The sequence below is a fragment of the Hyperolius riggenbachi genome, chromosome 9 (assembly GCF_040937935.1).
Source record: "Hyperolius riggenbachi isolate aHypRig1 chromosome 9, aHypRig1.pri, whole genome shotgun sequence".
Lineage (NCBI taxonomy): Eukaryota > Metazoa > Chordata > Amphibia > Anura > Hyperoliidae > Hyperolius > Hyperolius riggenbachi.
The window spans coordinates 99,278,051-99,294,060 of NC_090654.1; the positions used below are offsets into that span (position 1 = coordinate 99,278,051).

Genomic DNA, 16,010 nt, shown 5'->3' on the forward strand with positions numbered 1-16,010 from the left:
GGGGCCGGAACATAGATAAAATGATGTTGAAAAACATTACATTGAATCTAGGTATTACTTCCCCCCAGAACTCCCAGCAGCAGGCATTCAGTCATGTGGCGCCTGAAGAACATCGTTGTGCACCAGACAGTGAAGCATCCCCAGGTGACAACCTGCCATCCAGTTGGACAGCAGTGTCACCTGATGCAGTATTGGATTGGAAGCCAGTGAATTACAGCCCGCTGGCTTCCACAGTACGTGGATGGATGGGGCCAGCACTGCTATTCTATATGCGGGCCGCCGATATTTAACCACTTAAGCCCACAGGGTTGTTTATTTTTTGCATCTGAGCAACTTTCACACCCCATTCATTTGCCAATAACTTATCACTACTCATCACAATTAATTGATCTATATCTTGTTTTTTCCGCCATCAATTAGGCTTTCTTTGGGTGGTACATGCTGCTAAGAATTATTTTTTTCTAAATCAATTTTAACAGGAATATTAAGAAAAAAATGGAAAAAATCCATTATTTCTCGTTTTTTGGCCATTACAGTTTGAAATTAATACATGCTACCGCAATTAAAACCCATGTATTTTATTTGCCCATTTGTCCCGCTTATTACACCATTTAAATGATGTCCCTATCACAATTTATGGCGCCAATATTTTATTTGGAAATAAAGGTGCATTTTTTCATTTTGCGTCCATCACCATTTACATGCCTATAATTTAAAAAATTATATTAATATACTCCTTTGACATGCATATTTAAAAAGTTCAGATCCTTAGGTAACTATTTGTTGTTGGTTTTTTTTTTTTTTATTGTATTTCTTTTTCTTTTTCATTAAAAATTTTATTTGGGTAATTTTTGGTGTTGGAGGTAAACAGCTAATTTTAAATGTAAAATAATGTATTTATTTAATAAAAAATGGATGTGGGTGTAGTTTTAGTCAAAAAGTCCTGGGAGCGATCGGAACAAGAATGAAGATGGGAAACTTTTTTTACTTAAAAAACTGCAGCCTCTAATAAGAGGCTGTCGATTTTTTTCCGGGGGACTTTGATCAATGAATGGGAAACTTTGATCAATGAATGGGAACTATGATACCATTCATTGATCGCTGGGCTAATGCCGGCAGCGGAAGCGCGCAGCCTATCTGGACGAGATTGTTTCTCCAGATAGGCTTAAGTGGTTAAAGGTACAGTGGACCACATCTATAAGCTTATACATTTTGTGTTTGGGGGCCAGTGGAAAAAAACTCGGAGGGCTGCATTCGGCCTACGGGCCTTAGTTTGAGGAACACTGATTTACAGCAATGGAGAGGTGTCATTTTATGGGGATTGGAGCACTATATGGGAAAGGTGCAAATCAATTCAATTTACAGTGTTTTGGGGTTCCTTAAAGCAGGATTAAACTCCGACATAACATTGAATAAACATTTTTTCCAAATTTTTATTACCCATACAGTTATCATATTTGTGTTTGTTCACAAGTATTATCATCAGTTTACAAATTGCAAGTTCCCAGAGTACAATTTATCTGCTCTAAAAGCTGCCATTGTAATTTATTGCATAGCTGCTGTATTTATATATTATAATGTATCCAGTGAGAATGTGTCTTCTGTGCACTGTGTTCTGTGTGCTTGTGTTTAGCGCTACTTGCAATGTATACTAATAGTGGACAATAAGGAAACAAACAAGATAATGTAATCACTTCCTCAACTTCGGCATCGGAGCTAAGCTTACCAATGAAGAAGAGAGTGCTGTTTTTAACTGTTTGATTGCTGTTCTGCTACCATTTTGTTTCTAATGGTAGGCTTTATGCTATAAAGTATATTTTAGAGCAAAGAAGAGATGCTGAGTTCAATACCACTTTACATTTTGGATATAATATTGTGGAATCAGTAAGGGTCATTTCATTTATTTGCAAAGTTAAAGAACATTAGACAGTGATACAAGCACAGATTTAAAGGACAACTGAAGTGAAAGGGATATGTAGGTTGGCATATGTATTTACTTTTAAATAGTGCAAATTGCCTGGCTGTCCTGCTGATCCTCTAATCCGTTTAGTCATAGATTGTGAACAAGCATGCAGATCAGAGGTTTGACTAACAATTGACTGAATTTGCCACATGCTTGATTCAGGCACTACTGATGGCAGAAAGATCAGCAGGACTGCCAGGCAACTTGTATTGTTTAAGGGCTCTTTCACACTTGGACGTTGAGTTTGATGCGACGTTAAGGTTGCATAACGTGCCCCTAACGCAACGCACGTTAGCTTTGAAGTTGGATGTTACATTGAACTGCGTTATGCGTTTCTTGATGTGTACTTGATGCATACTTTTTGACGCATATGGATTGAACTAAAACGGCGCAAGCGGCACATTTTTATTAAAAAAAACAAACATTACTGAGCATGTGCAAACATTCGAATGCAGCGAAATACGAGTATAACGCACAGCATGCTGCACTTTCATTTAACGTGCAGCGTTATACTCCAACGCAAAGTGGGCACTGTGAACAGCCCATTGATTTATCATTGCTGTGAGTTGATCTGCGTTACAGGCTGCTGTAACGTGGGACTTTAACGTCCCACTGTGAAAGCAGCCTAAAAGGAAATAAATATGACAGCCTCCCCTCTCACTTCAGCTGTCCTTTAAATCATTCCACGTGTTCTGTACCTGTGTAATATGCCATTGCTATCCAAATGACTGTGATTTTATTTTGGCATGGATGGACAGTAAAACATAAGGCTACAGCTTTAAATCACGTCCTCCACCCACAGCCCAGCTCCTGTTTCTCCACAGAGATCTGTCTGTCACAAGATACTTTGGACCAGAGCTCAGCATATGGCTTGTTTATGAGTTCATTCCGGCTTGCATCCTGTTATTCCTCTGCCTGTGTTTGTATAGCTAAACCATAATGTGCTGACAAGAACAGCCCATGCTGCTCTGTGGAGATGGTAAATGCCAGGATGACCTGAAGCCTGACTGATGTCCCCAAGTCAAATTAAAAATGAAAGAATTCTTTCTACAGCTGACTGCCTAAGGGCACGTTCATCCAAGTAGAATTACAGCAGAGAATGTTCTCAGTGAGAACAGCTCATTATTCCAGCAGTAACAAGGCATTCAGTTCCGTGCTTCCATATCCTAACATGAAGAAAAGGATAAATATTGGAAATGACGGCATTCACCTGAGCTGACTTGGCGAATTTGTTCGGTTCGTAATTATATATTACCGCTTTATGGATAGAAATGTAAAATGTTAGATGTATGAATAATTAGCAATGCGTTTAAATGAAACAACTGTCAGTGGCAAATAAACTATTTTAAGCGCTATTCCAGGTGTTGTTTTTTGTAAGCTAATGTCACATTACCTAACCTCCTTGACGGTATGGACGAGCTCAGCTCGTCCATGAGCGCCGGAGGGCACCGCTCAGGCTCCGCTGGGCCGATTTTCATATTTTAAAAAAAAAAAACACACAGCAAGCACCTTGCTTGCTGCGTGTTAGGGACGATCAGAACGGGATTTCCTTATGGGCAAGCGCGCTGGCGGCGATCGGAGGGGTGGGATGGATGTGGCAGCGAGGGGGGAATCATGTAGCTAGCGCTAGGCTAGCTACATGATTTACAAAAAAAATCCAAAAAATACTGCTGCGTAGCCTCCCTGGCGATCTTAATAGAACGCCAGGGAGTTGTACACTTACCAAAAACCCAGTATGCTCAATTATCGGGGCCCTTAACCTCCCTGGTGGAATGATTCTTTCCGGATCTTAGGGTTTAAAAGCGCTACAGTTTTGTCTTGTGATTTTGACCCTAAAATTCAGACCAAATCATACCGCAGAGAGATCTGCAGCAGCCCCTGCAATCCTTCTTCCTGTTCTCTGGGTGGCGAACTACTCTTATGGTGAGATTGCAGTCTGTTGTCATTAGGGATGATCAATGAGATGCAAATTATGCATTTTTATGCAAATGTGTGCAGTTTGAAAATGGACCAATCAATTTAAACCCAGGTTTAAATTGATTGGTCCATTTTCAAGCTGCATATATTTGCATATAATTCTAACTCCAGGCGGCTACCCTGTCCCAGGCTTGGGATTACCGCTAACAGCATCTTTTTTTTTCACCCCGAACGTGGGTCGGAATTATCGCAAAGGAATTTAACTTTGAGAGATGTGTAAACCCACCCACCAATCAGACACTGAACTTTGCTGACTCTACCATCTTCTTTAAATGCTATGCCACATCTTTGAAACCACTGCATTGATTCAACATCTCTGTGACTCCTACCACGACATACCACATAGATGCGATCCCTGCTGGTCAATAAACTGGAAGTAGGAGGAGGGAGGCTAGAGGCACTATCAGCCATGCCCTCTGCAATCAGGTGGGGGTGACTGGTGCAAGCTAAAGCCACTGTAGAGACACAACAAAAAAAGGGGCATTAGGCAGATGGGATTATGGGAACCCTTCAGTTTTAATACTGTACTGACAAAACAAAGTTGTTAAGACCTCCACAATCCCTGACCTGAGGACCCTAAGGAGTTTGGTGTCCTTGGCAACTGCCAAGTGTGACCCCATGGCTGTGCTGGCCTTGGTGCCTTTTGTGTGAATAAGCCCGCACAGTATCTTGAATCAGTGTATGTGTGCAGGCAATAGTAGAAGATTTTTATTTTTTAGTATTATTATTATTAGTAGTACTGTATAATTATTAGCATTAGTATTAATAAGTATTTATATAGCACCAACATCTTCCACAGTGCTGTACAGAGTATATGATCTTGTCACCTAACTGTCCATCAGAAGAGCTTACAATCTAATCCATACCATAGTCATATGTCTATGTATGTATCATTTAGTGCATGTATCATAGGCTAGAACCAATTTAGGGGGAAGCCAATTAACGTATCTGTATGTTTTGGGGATGTGGGAGGAAACTGGAGTGCCCGAGGAAAACCCACACAGACACGGGGAGGACAAGGAGTTTTCCTTGCAGGTAGTGCCCTGGCTAGGACTCAAACCAGGGACTCATCGCTACAAGGCGAGAGTGCTAACCACTACTCCACCGTGCTGCCCACCACTTTGCCACAATGCACAGCTTTCCATCACAGTGAAGCCCGATGACCATATAGTAACCAAGATTATAAGATAATGATATACAACTCCCAAAAGCCCTGGAAGGATGGTGCATCAATTTTGAATTTCGTTTTGCTTATGAAGCATTTGGAGTTTTATAATAATGATATTAGTGGACAATTAATGCATAGTTTTGGCCACTACCTGTCCCCATGCATAGGTGCCTTTGGTAGTGAGACTGAATGCAGTGTGACAGCGACTTTGCAGTAAACACGTCCATACAGGGAACAGTGGAGTGTTTGTCATCATTAACAGATGAACTGAAAACACCTTATTTTGCTGTTTTTCTACTGTGAGAAACTCAGAGCTTAACCAAACATTACCTCCGGCTGTTCTGCTGTCTGATTTCTATTGACTTGTTTTTCTTCACATTCGGAATAACACTGATTGGCCTGAAAATACTCACTTTTTTCACCAACTGCATATATTTTATATTCTAATTCACGATTCGGAAACCCAATATAGGGCACGCTTGTCTCAGAACCGCTGATTCATTATCAGTCTCCCAAATGTAATTATTATGACCTTGGAAAGTTTTGATTCAGCCCAGGTGAATGACAATCGGAATCCATACTCATACCTAGTTACATATATATGATAATTTATTGCACCAGTAGAAACCAGCGTGGCAGAGGGAGCTTCCAAGCATGCATGCAGTGCTGTGATTTGTTCAGCAATATGTTTTGCAAAGCTGCCACAGTTGCACCTAATATATTGTATTTGTAAAGACAGAGGGGCATTGCTTTTTTCATGTTGTTTAACCTTTTGGGGACCGCCTGCATTAGATTCTACGCCACACTTGTGGCTGTTCTAGCCAGATGCGGCGTAGGATCTACGCCACCCGCCGTTACTGCTCCCGACACGATCGTGCGCACCCGAGAGGGGAGATTAAGCTGTGATATGACAGCTGACATCTCCACTCAGTGATCAGAAGCCATCGAGGATGGCTTCTGATCACGTGATCACTATGATCGCCGGAGGATCATAGTGATCACTTACAGAGCTGTGGCGGTAGGGGGGAAGAAGAGGATCCACTCCCCTCCCTGTAAACTTTTTAGAATTTTACAATTGAAAAAGTACCCAAAAGTTGGTAAAAAAATTGCTAGCAAATTAATTTTGAGTATTTTCTTGCTTGCTGGTGACTTAAAGGGAACCAGAGAGGAACGAGGGGTGAAAAAAGGCAAAGATTTTATACATACCTGGGGCTTCTTCCAGCCCCATAAGCCTGAATCGCTCCCACGCCGCCGTCCTCAGCTTCCTGGATCCGCCGGTACCGGGCCCGTCACTTCCGGTGGACGCGGCCAATTGTCCGCATCACAGGGGCTCCCTCCATACATGTACGCATGCGGCTGCACAGTAGGCAGCCACATGCGTATCTGTATGGGGAGAGCACCCTGTGATGAGGAGAATTGGCCGCGTCCGCCGGCCGACTTGCCCACTCGCGGCAATGACGGGACCCGGTGGCGGCGGATTCAGGCAGTGGAGGACGGCGGCGTGGGAGCGATCCGTGCGTATGGGGCTGGAGGAAGCCCAAGGTATGTATAGTTCATCCTCTCTGGTTCCCTTTAAAAGGTATTTTATGACAAGTTGTAAAAATATCACCTAGGGGAAAAGTCAGGAGAAAAAGTGAATTGCATATGGCCCATTGTGTACCAAAATAAAAGACTTGTAAAATGAAAAAAGCGGCAGAACATAAAAGAAAATACATATACCTTAGGAACTTGGCTTTTTAAATATGTATGCAATGAGGGTATATTACTATTATTATTGCAACTAAGGTCTCATAATCACCCATAGTGTTACAATGAGAAAGCAAAAAACACAAAACAGAAAAAAAAGACACTTTTATTTGCAAATACAATATAGTCACCATACATTGTACTCGGAACATAATCTAAATATTGTTATAACCAGGATGGATAGGCAAATAAAATGTGTAAGGTTAACTTATAGTTAGCACTATTTATTGTACAGCTATAATGGATGTAAATGGAGAAAAAGTGTGGAGTTTTTTTTTTCTATTTTTTCCTCCTTATTTTCACTTTAAATTGCACAGAAAATAAGGTAATTACTAAATGAAAATTACACCCACTAAAAGCCTAATTAGTCCTGAAAAAACAATATATAGATTACTTAGGTGTGATAATCAGTAATAAAGTTATTGGCTAATAAATGGAGCAGCACTGATATGTGAAAATTGCTCTGGGGCTGAAGTGGTTAAAGAAAACCTGTAATACAAAAAAACCTTACCTCGGGAGGGGGAAGCCTCTGGATCCTAATGAGGCTTCCCCATCCTCTTCCGTCCCTCCATTCAAGTGCCAGGGTCCCCTGAAGTGCGGCGAGGTAAATCTTTACCTACCGCGATCCTGCACAGACGCACTAGCCAATCTTCATTCGGTTAAGGCGGAAATAGCTAAATGCGATCTATCCGCTGTACTGTGCAGACGTGAGTCCTTTTGCGCCTGCGCAGTAGAGCAGATACGATCGGGCTCAGCTATTTCCGCCTAGTCCGAACGAACAGCCGCTACTGCGCCTGCTCCCGGCAAGGTAAAAAAATCAAGCCTTGTCAAGTTTGTCGGGGAGGATTTGGGGGAGCCAGCGCTGGATTCCCTGAAGCTACAGGGGAGGGGGAATTCTCATTGGGACACTGAGGCTTCCCCCTCCCGAGGTAAGTTTCCCCCAGAGAGCTTTTTTTTAAAGTACAGTCTCTTTAAATATATAACAAAGTATCAGAAACAATTATAAAAGGAAAAAAAACAAACACAGTATTAAAGAATACTTCCACTGAGAAAGACAGAACCTGTCATGCAAGAATCTGCCAGGATCGGTGGCTTTAATAAGCATCACTCACCCCCTGTATTGGCAAGACATTTGCGGCCATTTTTTCCTAAGTCTTCTGAAGCCCTGGCCATTCCTACCTTTGTTGTCATGGCCAGCCCCCAGCAGAATACTTCCACTAAAAATGCCACAGCGGCTTTGTCGAGGAGGGTTGGAGTTTCTAGCATTGATGAATTGCAGGCGAGCAGTTGAGTTATTAACTCTAAGGGCTAATTTCCAGTGCTCAGTTGCGTTATAGAATAATTCTGCATGTCAGCTCACTGCCCATACAATTCTATGGCCCTGTTCACAGTACTGCATTGGAACTGATCGCGTTATTCTAACTCGCTGTATGCAGGCTGTATTAAATCTATGCCCAGCCTCCATTGCAGTTCACACTCATTATAACACGGGCATTATGCAACTGACCACTGTGAACCCAGCCTGAGACTTACCGATCTTGGCAGTATTAAGACAGAACCTTACATGACAGGCTCTGTCTTCTTCACTGGAAGTACTCTTTAATCGAAGACCATTGTAATTCCCTTTCAGAGCATTTCTCTGTGTCTTGGCATTGGTGCCTATAAGTGTGCCTACTCAGAGTACAGAAACTAGAGCAGATTGAAATATTGGTCAGTGCCCAGCAAACAACTTGGCAGCAGATAAGCTGACACTAAGACCTTGTTCACACTAATCGTGTTGCCGTGCACATTTCAGCAATGCGTATAGTGTGCGACATACATGAGCATTAGAAGTGACTGCACTGTCTGATTTCAGACTTCATGCTGCGTAATAAGTAATATAAGTAATATTTACCTGCTGCCATTGCATCAGGTCTCCTCTTGCATACGTATGTACGCGTCGCCGGTGAATTCGGTGACGGGAGAGCCGAATGACGGCTCTCCCTGCTGCCGCAAAACTCCCCGGTGGCATTAAAGACTATTCCCCCTCCGAGCTGTCACAACTCGGAGAGAGATGTAATTCGGCGTCCGGTCCGAATTACCCTTACGCGCCCCGTGAAGCATAACTTTGCTGATATGTGGCGCCTGGTTTTGGCACCCGGCGGTGAGCTCCTTGCCCTGAAACCACATGTTTCGCTCCTCTTCCTCCTGACAGCCACTCGCTCAGTGCTGCATGCCCAACTCCCATGGCCGGCATGTCATGTGATTGGGAGCCACAGGAGGGCAGCATAAAGTGAGCAGCTGCTGGGAGGAAGAGGAGATCCGACAAAACAGGAGTAGAGATGGGAAGTTCGGATCTTTTCAATGATCCGGATGATTCGAATCGGATTATTGAAGAGATCCGGATCTTTGATCCGAATCTCGGATCATTTTATTACCAGAAGCATTCGGGGGTGAAATGAACAGCAGGACAGGTCTGTGGACAGGAGAAGGGGAGGGGGTGGACACACAGAGAAGGGGAGAAGATGGACAGAGGGCAGGGAGTGGACAGAGATGGGAGGAGGGACGAGCAGAGACCAGAAATGTTTGCACGTAATACCCACATGCTGAAGTCATATATTTCACCTATATGTTCATCTGTACACTTTGAAAGAAAAGGTCGCACAGTGAAAGAAAGCATTCCCCAAAGATAAGTGCAGCTGTTTAGTGCCGAGTGCAGGAGGATCATATTGCCCTGCAATCACAGTGCCTGCAAAGTTACTGAGCTGTGCTGAGCTGAGCCAAAAGCTTCCAATGTGATCACTGTGCACAACTACGGAGCAGACAGCCTGTAATGAGCAGCACATTGCAGCCAGTATGTGTGCTCTACACATATCTGGCAGTGGCACCCATGTCCCTGACTCCCCTCTACCTCTCTCCCTGCAAGGGTGGCTCCCTTCCAACAGAGCGATCCATCTCTGCTCTGCTTCCAGGACCCCGCTGCCCCCTGAGAGGGGGCGTGTCGCTCCTGGCCCCGCCCCTTTTGTGATCCGAATCACTCATTTTGATGATTCGGATGATCGACTCATAAAATAGATTCGGATCAAAGATCCGAATCGTTCATGATCCGGACAACACTAAACAGGAGCAGGTAAACATTATTACCTAGCTCCGCTGACCAAGGTCGCAGGGGTTATAATATAAAATGCAAGAATGAATGCAAATGCATACTACACTTATATTATGTCTAAAAGAAAGTGTTCAAATTCTATTTAAAGGAAACCCGAGGCGGCAATAAACAAAAAAAAAACAAAAACAAAACCAGATATATATACCTAAGAAGATGGAAGCCTCTGTATCCTCCGGAGGCCTCCCACATCCAGACCACCGCCATTGCACAGGACCCTCTTGAAGATTGCATCCAAACATGGTTGTGCCGCACTCACATGCATTGGTGCAGTAGCAGCTGCTTGTCCACGTGTGGCTCCGACTTACTGCGCAGGCACGGCCATACTTTGGCCACAGTAGGGCCACATTCATGCATAAAGAGGAGTGTGTCCAGGTAACATTTCCAACAAGCTCTTGTTGGATATGCTGTGGGGGTGAGCCCCCAGCATTAGTGGGGTACTTATCTCATTTTTACCCGCCTTGGGTACAGTTTAATAAGACTCAATACACCTTTTTTTTTGTAATCAAGCCCTTTAAATTAGCCACCTTGTTTTTTTATTCCACAAATGAAATTCAGCACACAACACAACGGCCCAACGTTACAACTGTGACAGCATTCGACAAAACCGAATGTGTCTACTGCTCCACCAGTACAATGAAATCATTGAGTGAGCACAGAATGCAGGCTCAGGAAGGTGACATCACAGAGGCAGCTGTAGCAGCATACATTAACATTTCAGCAGCTATATTATTACATGTTCTGTGTCCCATGTCAGCAAATTCACCTTCACAAACACAGCATCACGCTCTGCAGAAACAGCACTTTACTGGCCGCTGCTGACAACCTCTCTGTCCTGTGCTCTCTGGTCTTTTTTTGGAGAAACTGAACTGACTGAGGCTGGAATTTCACAATAGAGCATGTGATGTGGACAAAAATGTGCAGACTAGGGAAAAATGATTCATGCAAAACACTGAAACTCCAGGAGGGATTCATTAAAGAGGAAAAATGTGCATAAAACAGGAACAGAACACCTTAACCCTTTCCAGTGCTATGTCGGATTTATTCAGTGTCAGACATAGGAAACCATGGCTGCTGCGAACGGCGTTCTTCCCAGATAAAATCCAATACAGCACCCAGGCCCGGATTTACCTCACAGAAGCTTATAGCCACAGATGTCCTGGCACCCTAGACCTCGCCCTCCATGAACCAACAAACCCTCGCTGAATCACACAAGTGTGCTGACTGACCCAGATATCATTCATTAGGTAGCCAGAGGTACCCTCTGTATTAAGTAGCTAGCAAATGAAGGGAGATCTCATCAGTGGAATGCCAAGAATTGGTTGAGTAACCCCTTGTTTACACTCTGTTTGGGTCTCTGCATAGGGAAGTAGGGAGGGATGCACGTAGGGCGGAGAGTGAGCTGCCTCTCCATCAGGCGTCTGTAGGCACGTGCCTACAGTGCCTTATGGTAAATCCGGCCCTGACAGCACCAGCCCCTTTAGATCAAAGTGTCGAACCCCCTGCTCCGCCACGTAATTTAACTGTTACATGGGTGCATTTGGACTCGCCACAAGGGGCACATTGCTGGATCTAGCCTGACACGGCATCAGGCTATGCGGATCAAAGAGCCAGACAAATTCCGACACTTTGATCCCCTTTGGCACTGTGCTGTGCCACATAATATTGTTATAATGCTGGTGTGCGTGCAAAGGGGGGGCGGAGCTACTGCATGCAAGCTGGAACCCCGCCCCCACTGATCCTGGGTCACCATGTGAGAATGTAGATACCCCCACCCCCCCTCCTTCCGTACACTGGAAAAAAGTGCGGGGAGGAGGGGGTTGGCGTGGGTGGGTGATCACAAAGATGGATTGGAAAGTGGAAAGGGGGTTAGAGGTTAGGCCAGGTGTAACAGATGGTTTGCGAGCAGCAGAAGAGCCTACCGCTTCGTCCCTTTACATGCAGATTTATCCGAGGCAGATAGTGCTGATATGGAAATCTGCATGGCCCCCGAACGTGCGCACAAGTGATGTCAGACATCTGAGTCACATGCACACTTTCAGACATTGTCACACTGCTGCTGCAACAATTGTACAGATTTTTGTGGTGCCATTGACTCCAATGCAATTGTGCAAGCTGTAGAGTCTGTGTCCCCTTTGTGTTGCCAGAAGCACTTCCGTTGCATTGCGTTGCACCGTGGCATGTCTCATTGACATTAATGGCCATTGCGACAGGGGAGAGTATTGCACCGCCCTAGTGTGAAAGAGGCCTAAAAGAACAACTCCGGGAAATTCCATCAGCAGTAAAGGAAACAAAGAGTACCCATAGCTTGCAGCAGGGTCCGTATATTTACAAAGGCTTACCTTTTAAAATAATAATAATTCCTTGTATAGCATTGTTTTAAGAGTAATGAGTATTTTCAGTTCACCAGTTTTCTTGAAGAATTGTATAGCAAGAGATGTAAGAATATACAGGCACAATGACAGGGATATTGGGGTAGATTAGGTGGTGATGTATTGTACCCCACTTTGTGCTCAGCTATCACTCACTGCTGGTGTTGTGGAGTAATATGCAGTAGTAGCATATTGGCCATCAGCTAAAGCAGACCGACATATAAAATACAAAAACCTACCGTGCTCCTGTCGCCGGGAACACTCCCAGCCAAGGAAGCGTAACAGGGGAGCGCGCGCAGGCGGACTGCGCCTGCACTGACTGGCTGAGGATAATGGGACATCTACCGCAGCATTGAGGAGGGTGAGGGATCTTTGTGGAGGGGGCTGGAGGAGGTATAAACTCTTCAACCCTTTCATCTCAGGTATTCTTTAAGGGTAGGAACACACTAGGCAGAATCACATATGCGTTTTACATTGCACATAGTGGTATGGCACGTAGTGTGTTCCTACCCTAAAGAGAAGCGATTTGCAAATATTCATCTTTAGCCCCCCTAGGGTTATGATTCTTTCCGGATTTTAGGGTCTAAAAGCAGTGCAATTTTTTTCAGGCTTTTAGACCCTAAAACGGGGGCAAAAAAAAAAAATCACACCGCAGAGAGATCTGTAGCAGTCCCAGCACAAAAGATGGGTACACACATCAGATAAAAGTCTTTGGAAAATCAAACATCACAGAGCGCGTCCTAGTGGCTGCAGCTCTGGCGCTTTGAGTCCGCCAGGAGAAAAGCGCAATATAAATGTTTTGTCTTGTCTTGTCTTGACCAATTGTACCCCCTTCCATGTACTAGAAGAGCATTCCTACACAGTCTATTCTATTGAGCTGAGTACCCCCATCAGATAAAAATCTTTGAAAGATGCTGCACACAAAGATGCTGCACACAAGCAACAGATCAGTGTCTGCGAAAGATCAGTTCCTGCTAAAGATCCGTTCCGGCAAAATACTGTATTTTTTGGACTATAAGACTAACTTTTTCTCCTCCAAAAGTGGGGGAATAAAGTCACTGCGTCTTATTATCCAAATGCAGGGAGTTCCTGACTTGTGAATGCCTGCCAATATGAACCTCCAACCTGCTGCAATGTCAAGGACTCCCTGTACTGTGCCCATGCAGAGGAGGACACAGGGGGACAAACTGAGGACAAAGGGGGACACACAGGGGCATAGAGGTGGAAACAAGGGGAACACAAAGGCCACAGAGGAGGACTGAGGGGAGCAAAGGAGAACACAAGGGGGACAGAGGAGGACACAGGGAGACACAAGAGGTACAAGCGTCCAAGAGGTACAAAGAAGGCATAATCCACAAGATGCCCCTTCACCAAGGATACACCAGTTTAGTATATATATTTTTACCCCTGGTTTCTGCCCTCTAAACCTAGGTGCGTCTTATGGTCAGGTGTGTCTTATAGCCTGAAAAACACGGTACATTCATAGTCTATATCTGCAGATCTCATACACACCTTGTTTAACAGACAATCATCTGCAGATCAGATCCACCAGGATGGATCTTCAAATCTGCAGATAATTGTCTGATCTGCAGATGAATATTCGTTAAACAAGGTGTGTATAAGGATCTGCAGATCTCATAGACTATGAATGCATTTTGCAGGAAAGGATCTTTTGCAGGAACTGATCTTTTGCAGATACTGATCTGTTGAATGTGTACAGCATCTTTGTGTGCAGCATCTTGCAAAGATTTTTATCTGATGGGAGTTCAGCTCAATAGACTAGACTGTGTAGGTATGGCTCTCATACTACATAGAAAGGGGTAAAATTGGTCTGTGATCTTTCATTTTCCAAAGACTTTTATCTGATGTGTGTACCCACCTTTACTCACCTTCCTGGGATCCAGCGTTGCAGTTCTCCCTCTGCCCTCCAGGTGGGGCTTTAACTCTGTTGTCACGATGACAAACGTCGATTTCACCAGAAAGGAGAATGGCTGCCGGCGACTGGATCCCGGTAGAAGTGAGTTAAAACACCTGCTTTGCGCTTTGCTCTGCATAGTCCTGCTGGCGGCGACCACGAGTCATGCTCAAGGTTACCGCTCCTGGCTTGTTTTTTCCACCCCGAGCTTGACTCGTGATAACTGCCAAGGAGGTTAAGTGAACAAGTGAGGTTCCCCATAATGCATCACTGTTGAATATGCAAATCATCTCTTTATGCTCCTGAACACCAGCCCCACATCCAGATGTGTATAGTGAGCCTGTAGCTTATACATTTTACAGCCACACCAATCCAACATGCAAACGATTGTTTTGGAATACAGAACACCAGAAACCCAGGAGTCACAAGGCAAAAGTGCTTTTGAAGATGAAGAAAACCCTGTGAATTCTCCATTGCAATTTTTGGTACTTATCCGTTAGCCGGGCGCATCCGGCAGGTGGCGCTGTTGATGTTAATTCCAATCATAATTACTTCACGTCAACCTGTGAATGTAAACCGCCGGATGCGCCCGGCTTAAACAGATCAAGCCGCCAGCTTGCTTCGTGAGTGTCTCGCTCTCCTCCCCCTCTTGCCCTCTCTCGTATGAGCCTTGGGGAGGGGACATGCGTGTCCCCCCAGAGTCGTTCGTCGCGGCATTGCGACGAACGACTTTCGGGGGACACGCATGTCCCCTCCCCAGTGTTCTATAGGAGAGAGGGCAAGAGGGGGAGAAGAGCGAGACACGAAGCAAGCCGGCGGCTTGATCTGTTTAAGCCGGGCGCATCCGGTGTTTACATTCACAGGTTGACGTGAAGTAATTATGATTGGAATTAAGATCAACAGCGCCACCTGCCGGATGCGCCCGGCTAACGGATAAGTACCCAATTTTTTTTTTATAATAGTGGTCTTTTAAAAAAGAATTGTTTTATACTAGACGTGATTTGCTTCATTTTGCGATGTGTTTTTTATTCAAATGGTGAAGACCTCAAAATAATGAAAATATAAGGTACCCTTTTATACCAGTGCGATCCGATGGCGATCTCATTTTGTCTGATCATCCTGCATGTTGTCTGTTTCTCCTTTTGCTCCTAGTTCCCAGAGAAAATCGCATTGCGTTGCAACTTGCAGTAAGAAACAGCCCTGTGGATCCTTTCACACTGGTGCGATGTGATTTGGAACAATCACACTGCACTGCACCAGAGCTGAAAAGTCGCACCGCGTGTTGTAGTCGCAGTGCGACCCAGGAAAAAAAAATTAACATGTAGCTTCCGATATACTTCCAGGATTACAGCGTCACATGGTAATGCACGGCAGCTTGTGCATTATCCCGAGCATTTCCGTTGCATCGCAGGAATTGTGTCATGTTCCATTTCTTGTAATGGCCATTGGGGCAAGCTGTGGTTGGAGAGAATACTGTGACGTGTATAGAAGGACCCTAAGGATTCATTATCCTACATTCAGACTCAGACAGACATATCAAACTAACTTAGGGCTGGTGCACACCGAGCGGCTTTTTGGGCGTTTTCAGATCCGCTTGCGGCTGCGGATCTGCTTGGTCAATGTATCTCAATGGCACTGGCGAACTCAGGGGGCTATTCCGGGTGTCTGGAACCTCCCCCCTGCACTGAGCTGTGTATTCAGCCAGGGAAGCCCGCATAATATAA

The 16,010-nt window shown here is 44.6% G+C and overlaps 1 long non-coding RNA gene across 1 annotated transcript in view; it reads right to left on the reverse strand.

Annotated features, from left to right (window-relative positions):
* The window catches only part of LOC137531682 (uncharacterized), a 74,595-nt gene extending 64,069 nt beyond the window's left edge, over positions 1-10,526 (reverse strand). The window contains exons 1-2 of the long non-coding RNA XR_011023707.1: positions 10,148-10,526; positions 4,280-4,395 (exon numbers count right to left, since the gene is read on the reverse strand). This is a non-coding gene — a long non-coding RNA (uncharacterized lncRNA). The remainder of the gene's footprint in view (positions 1-4,279; positions 4,396-10,147) is intronic.
* Between the last annotated feature and the right edge of the window lie 5,484 nt (positions 10,527-16,010).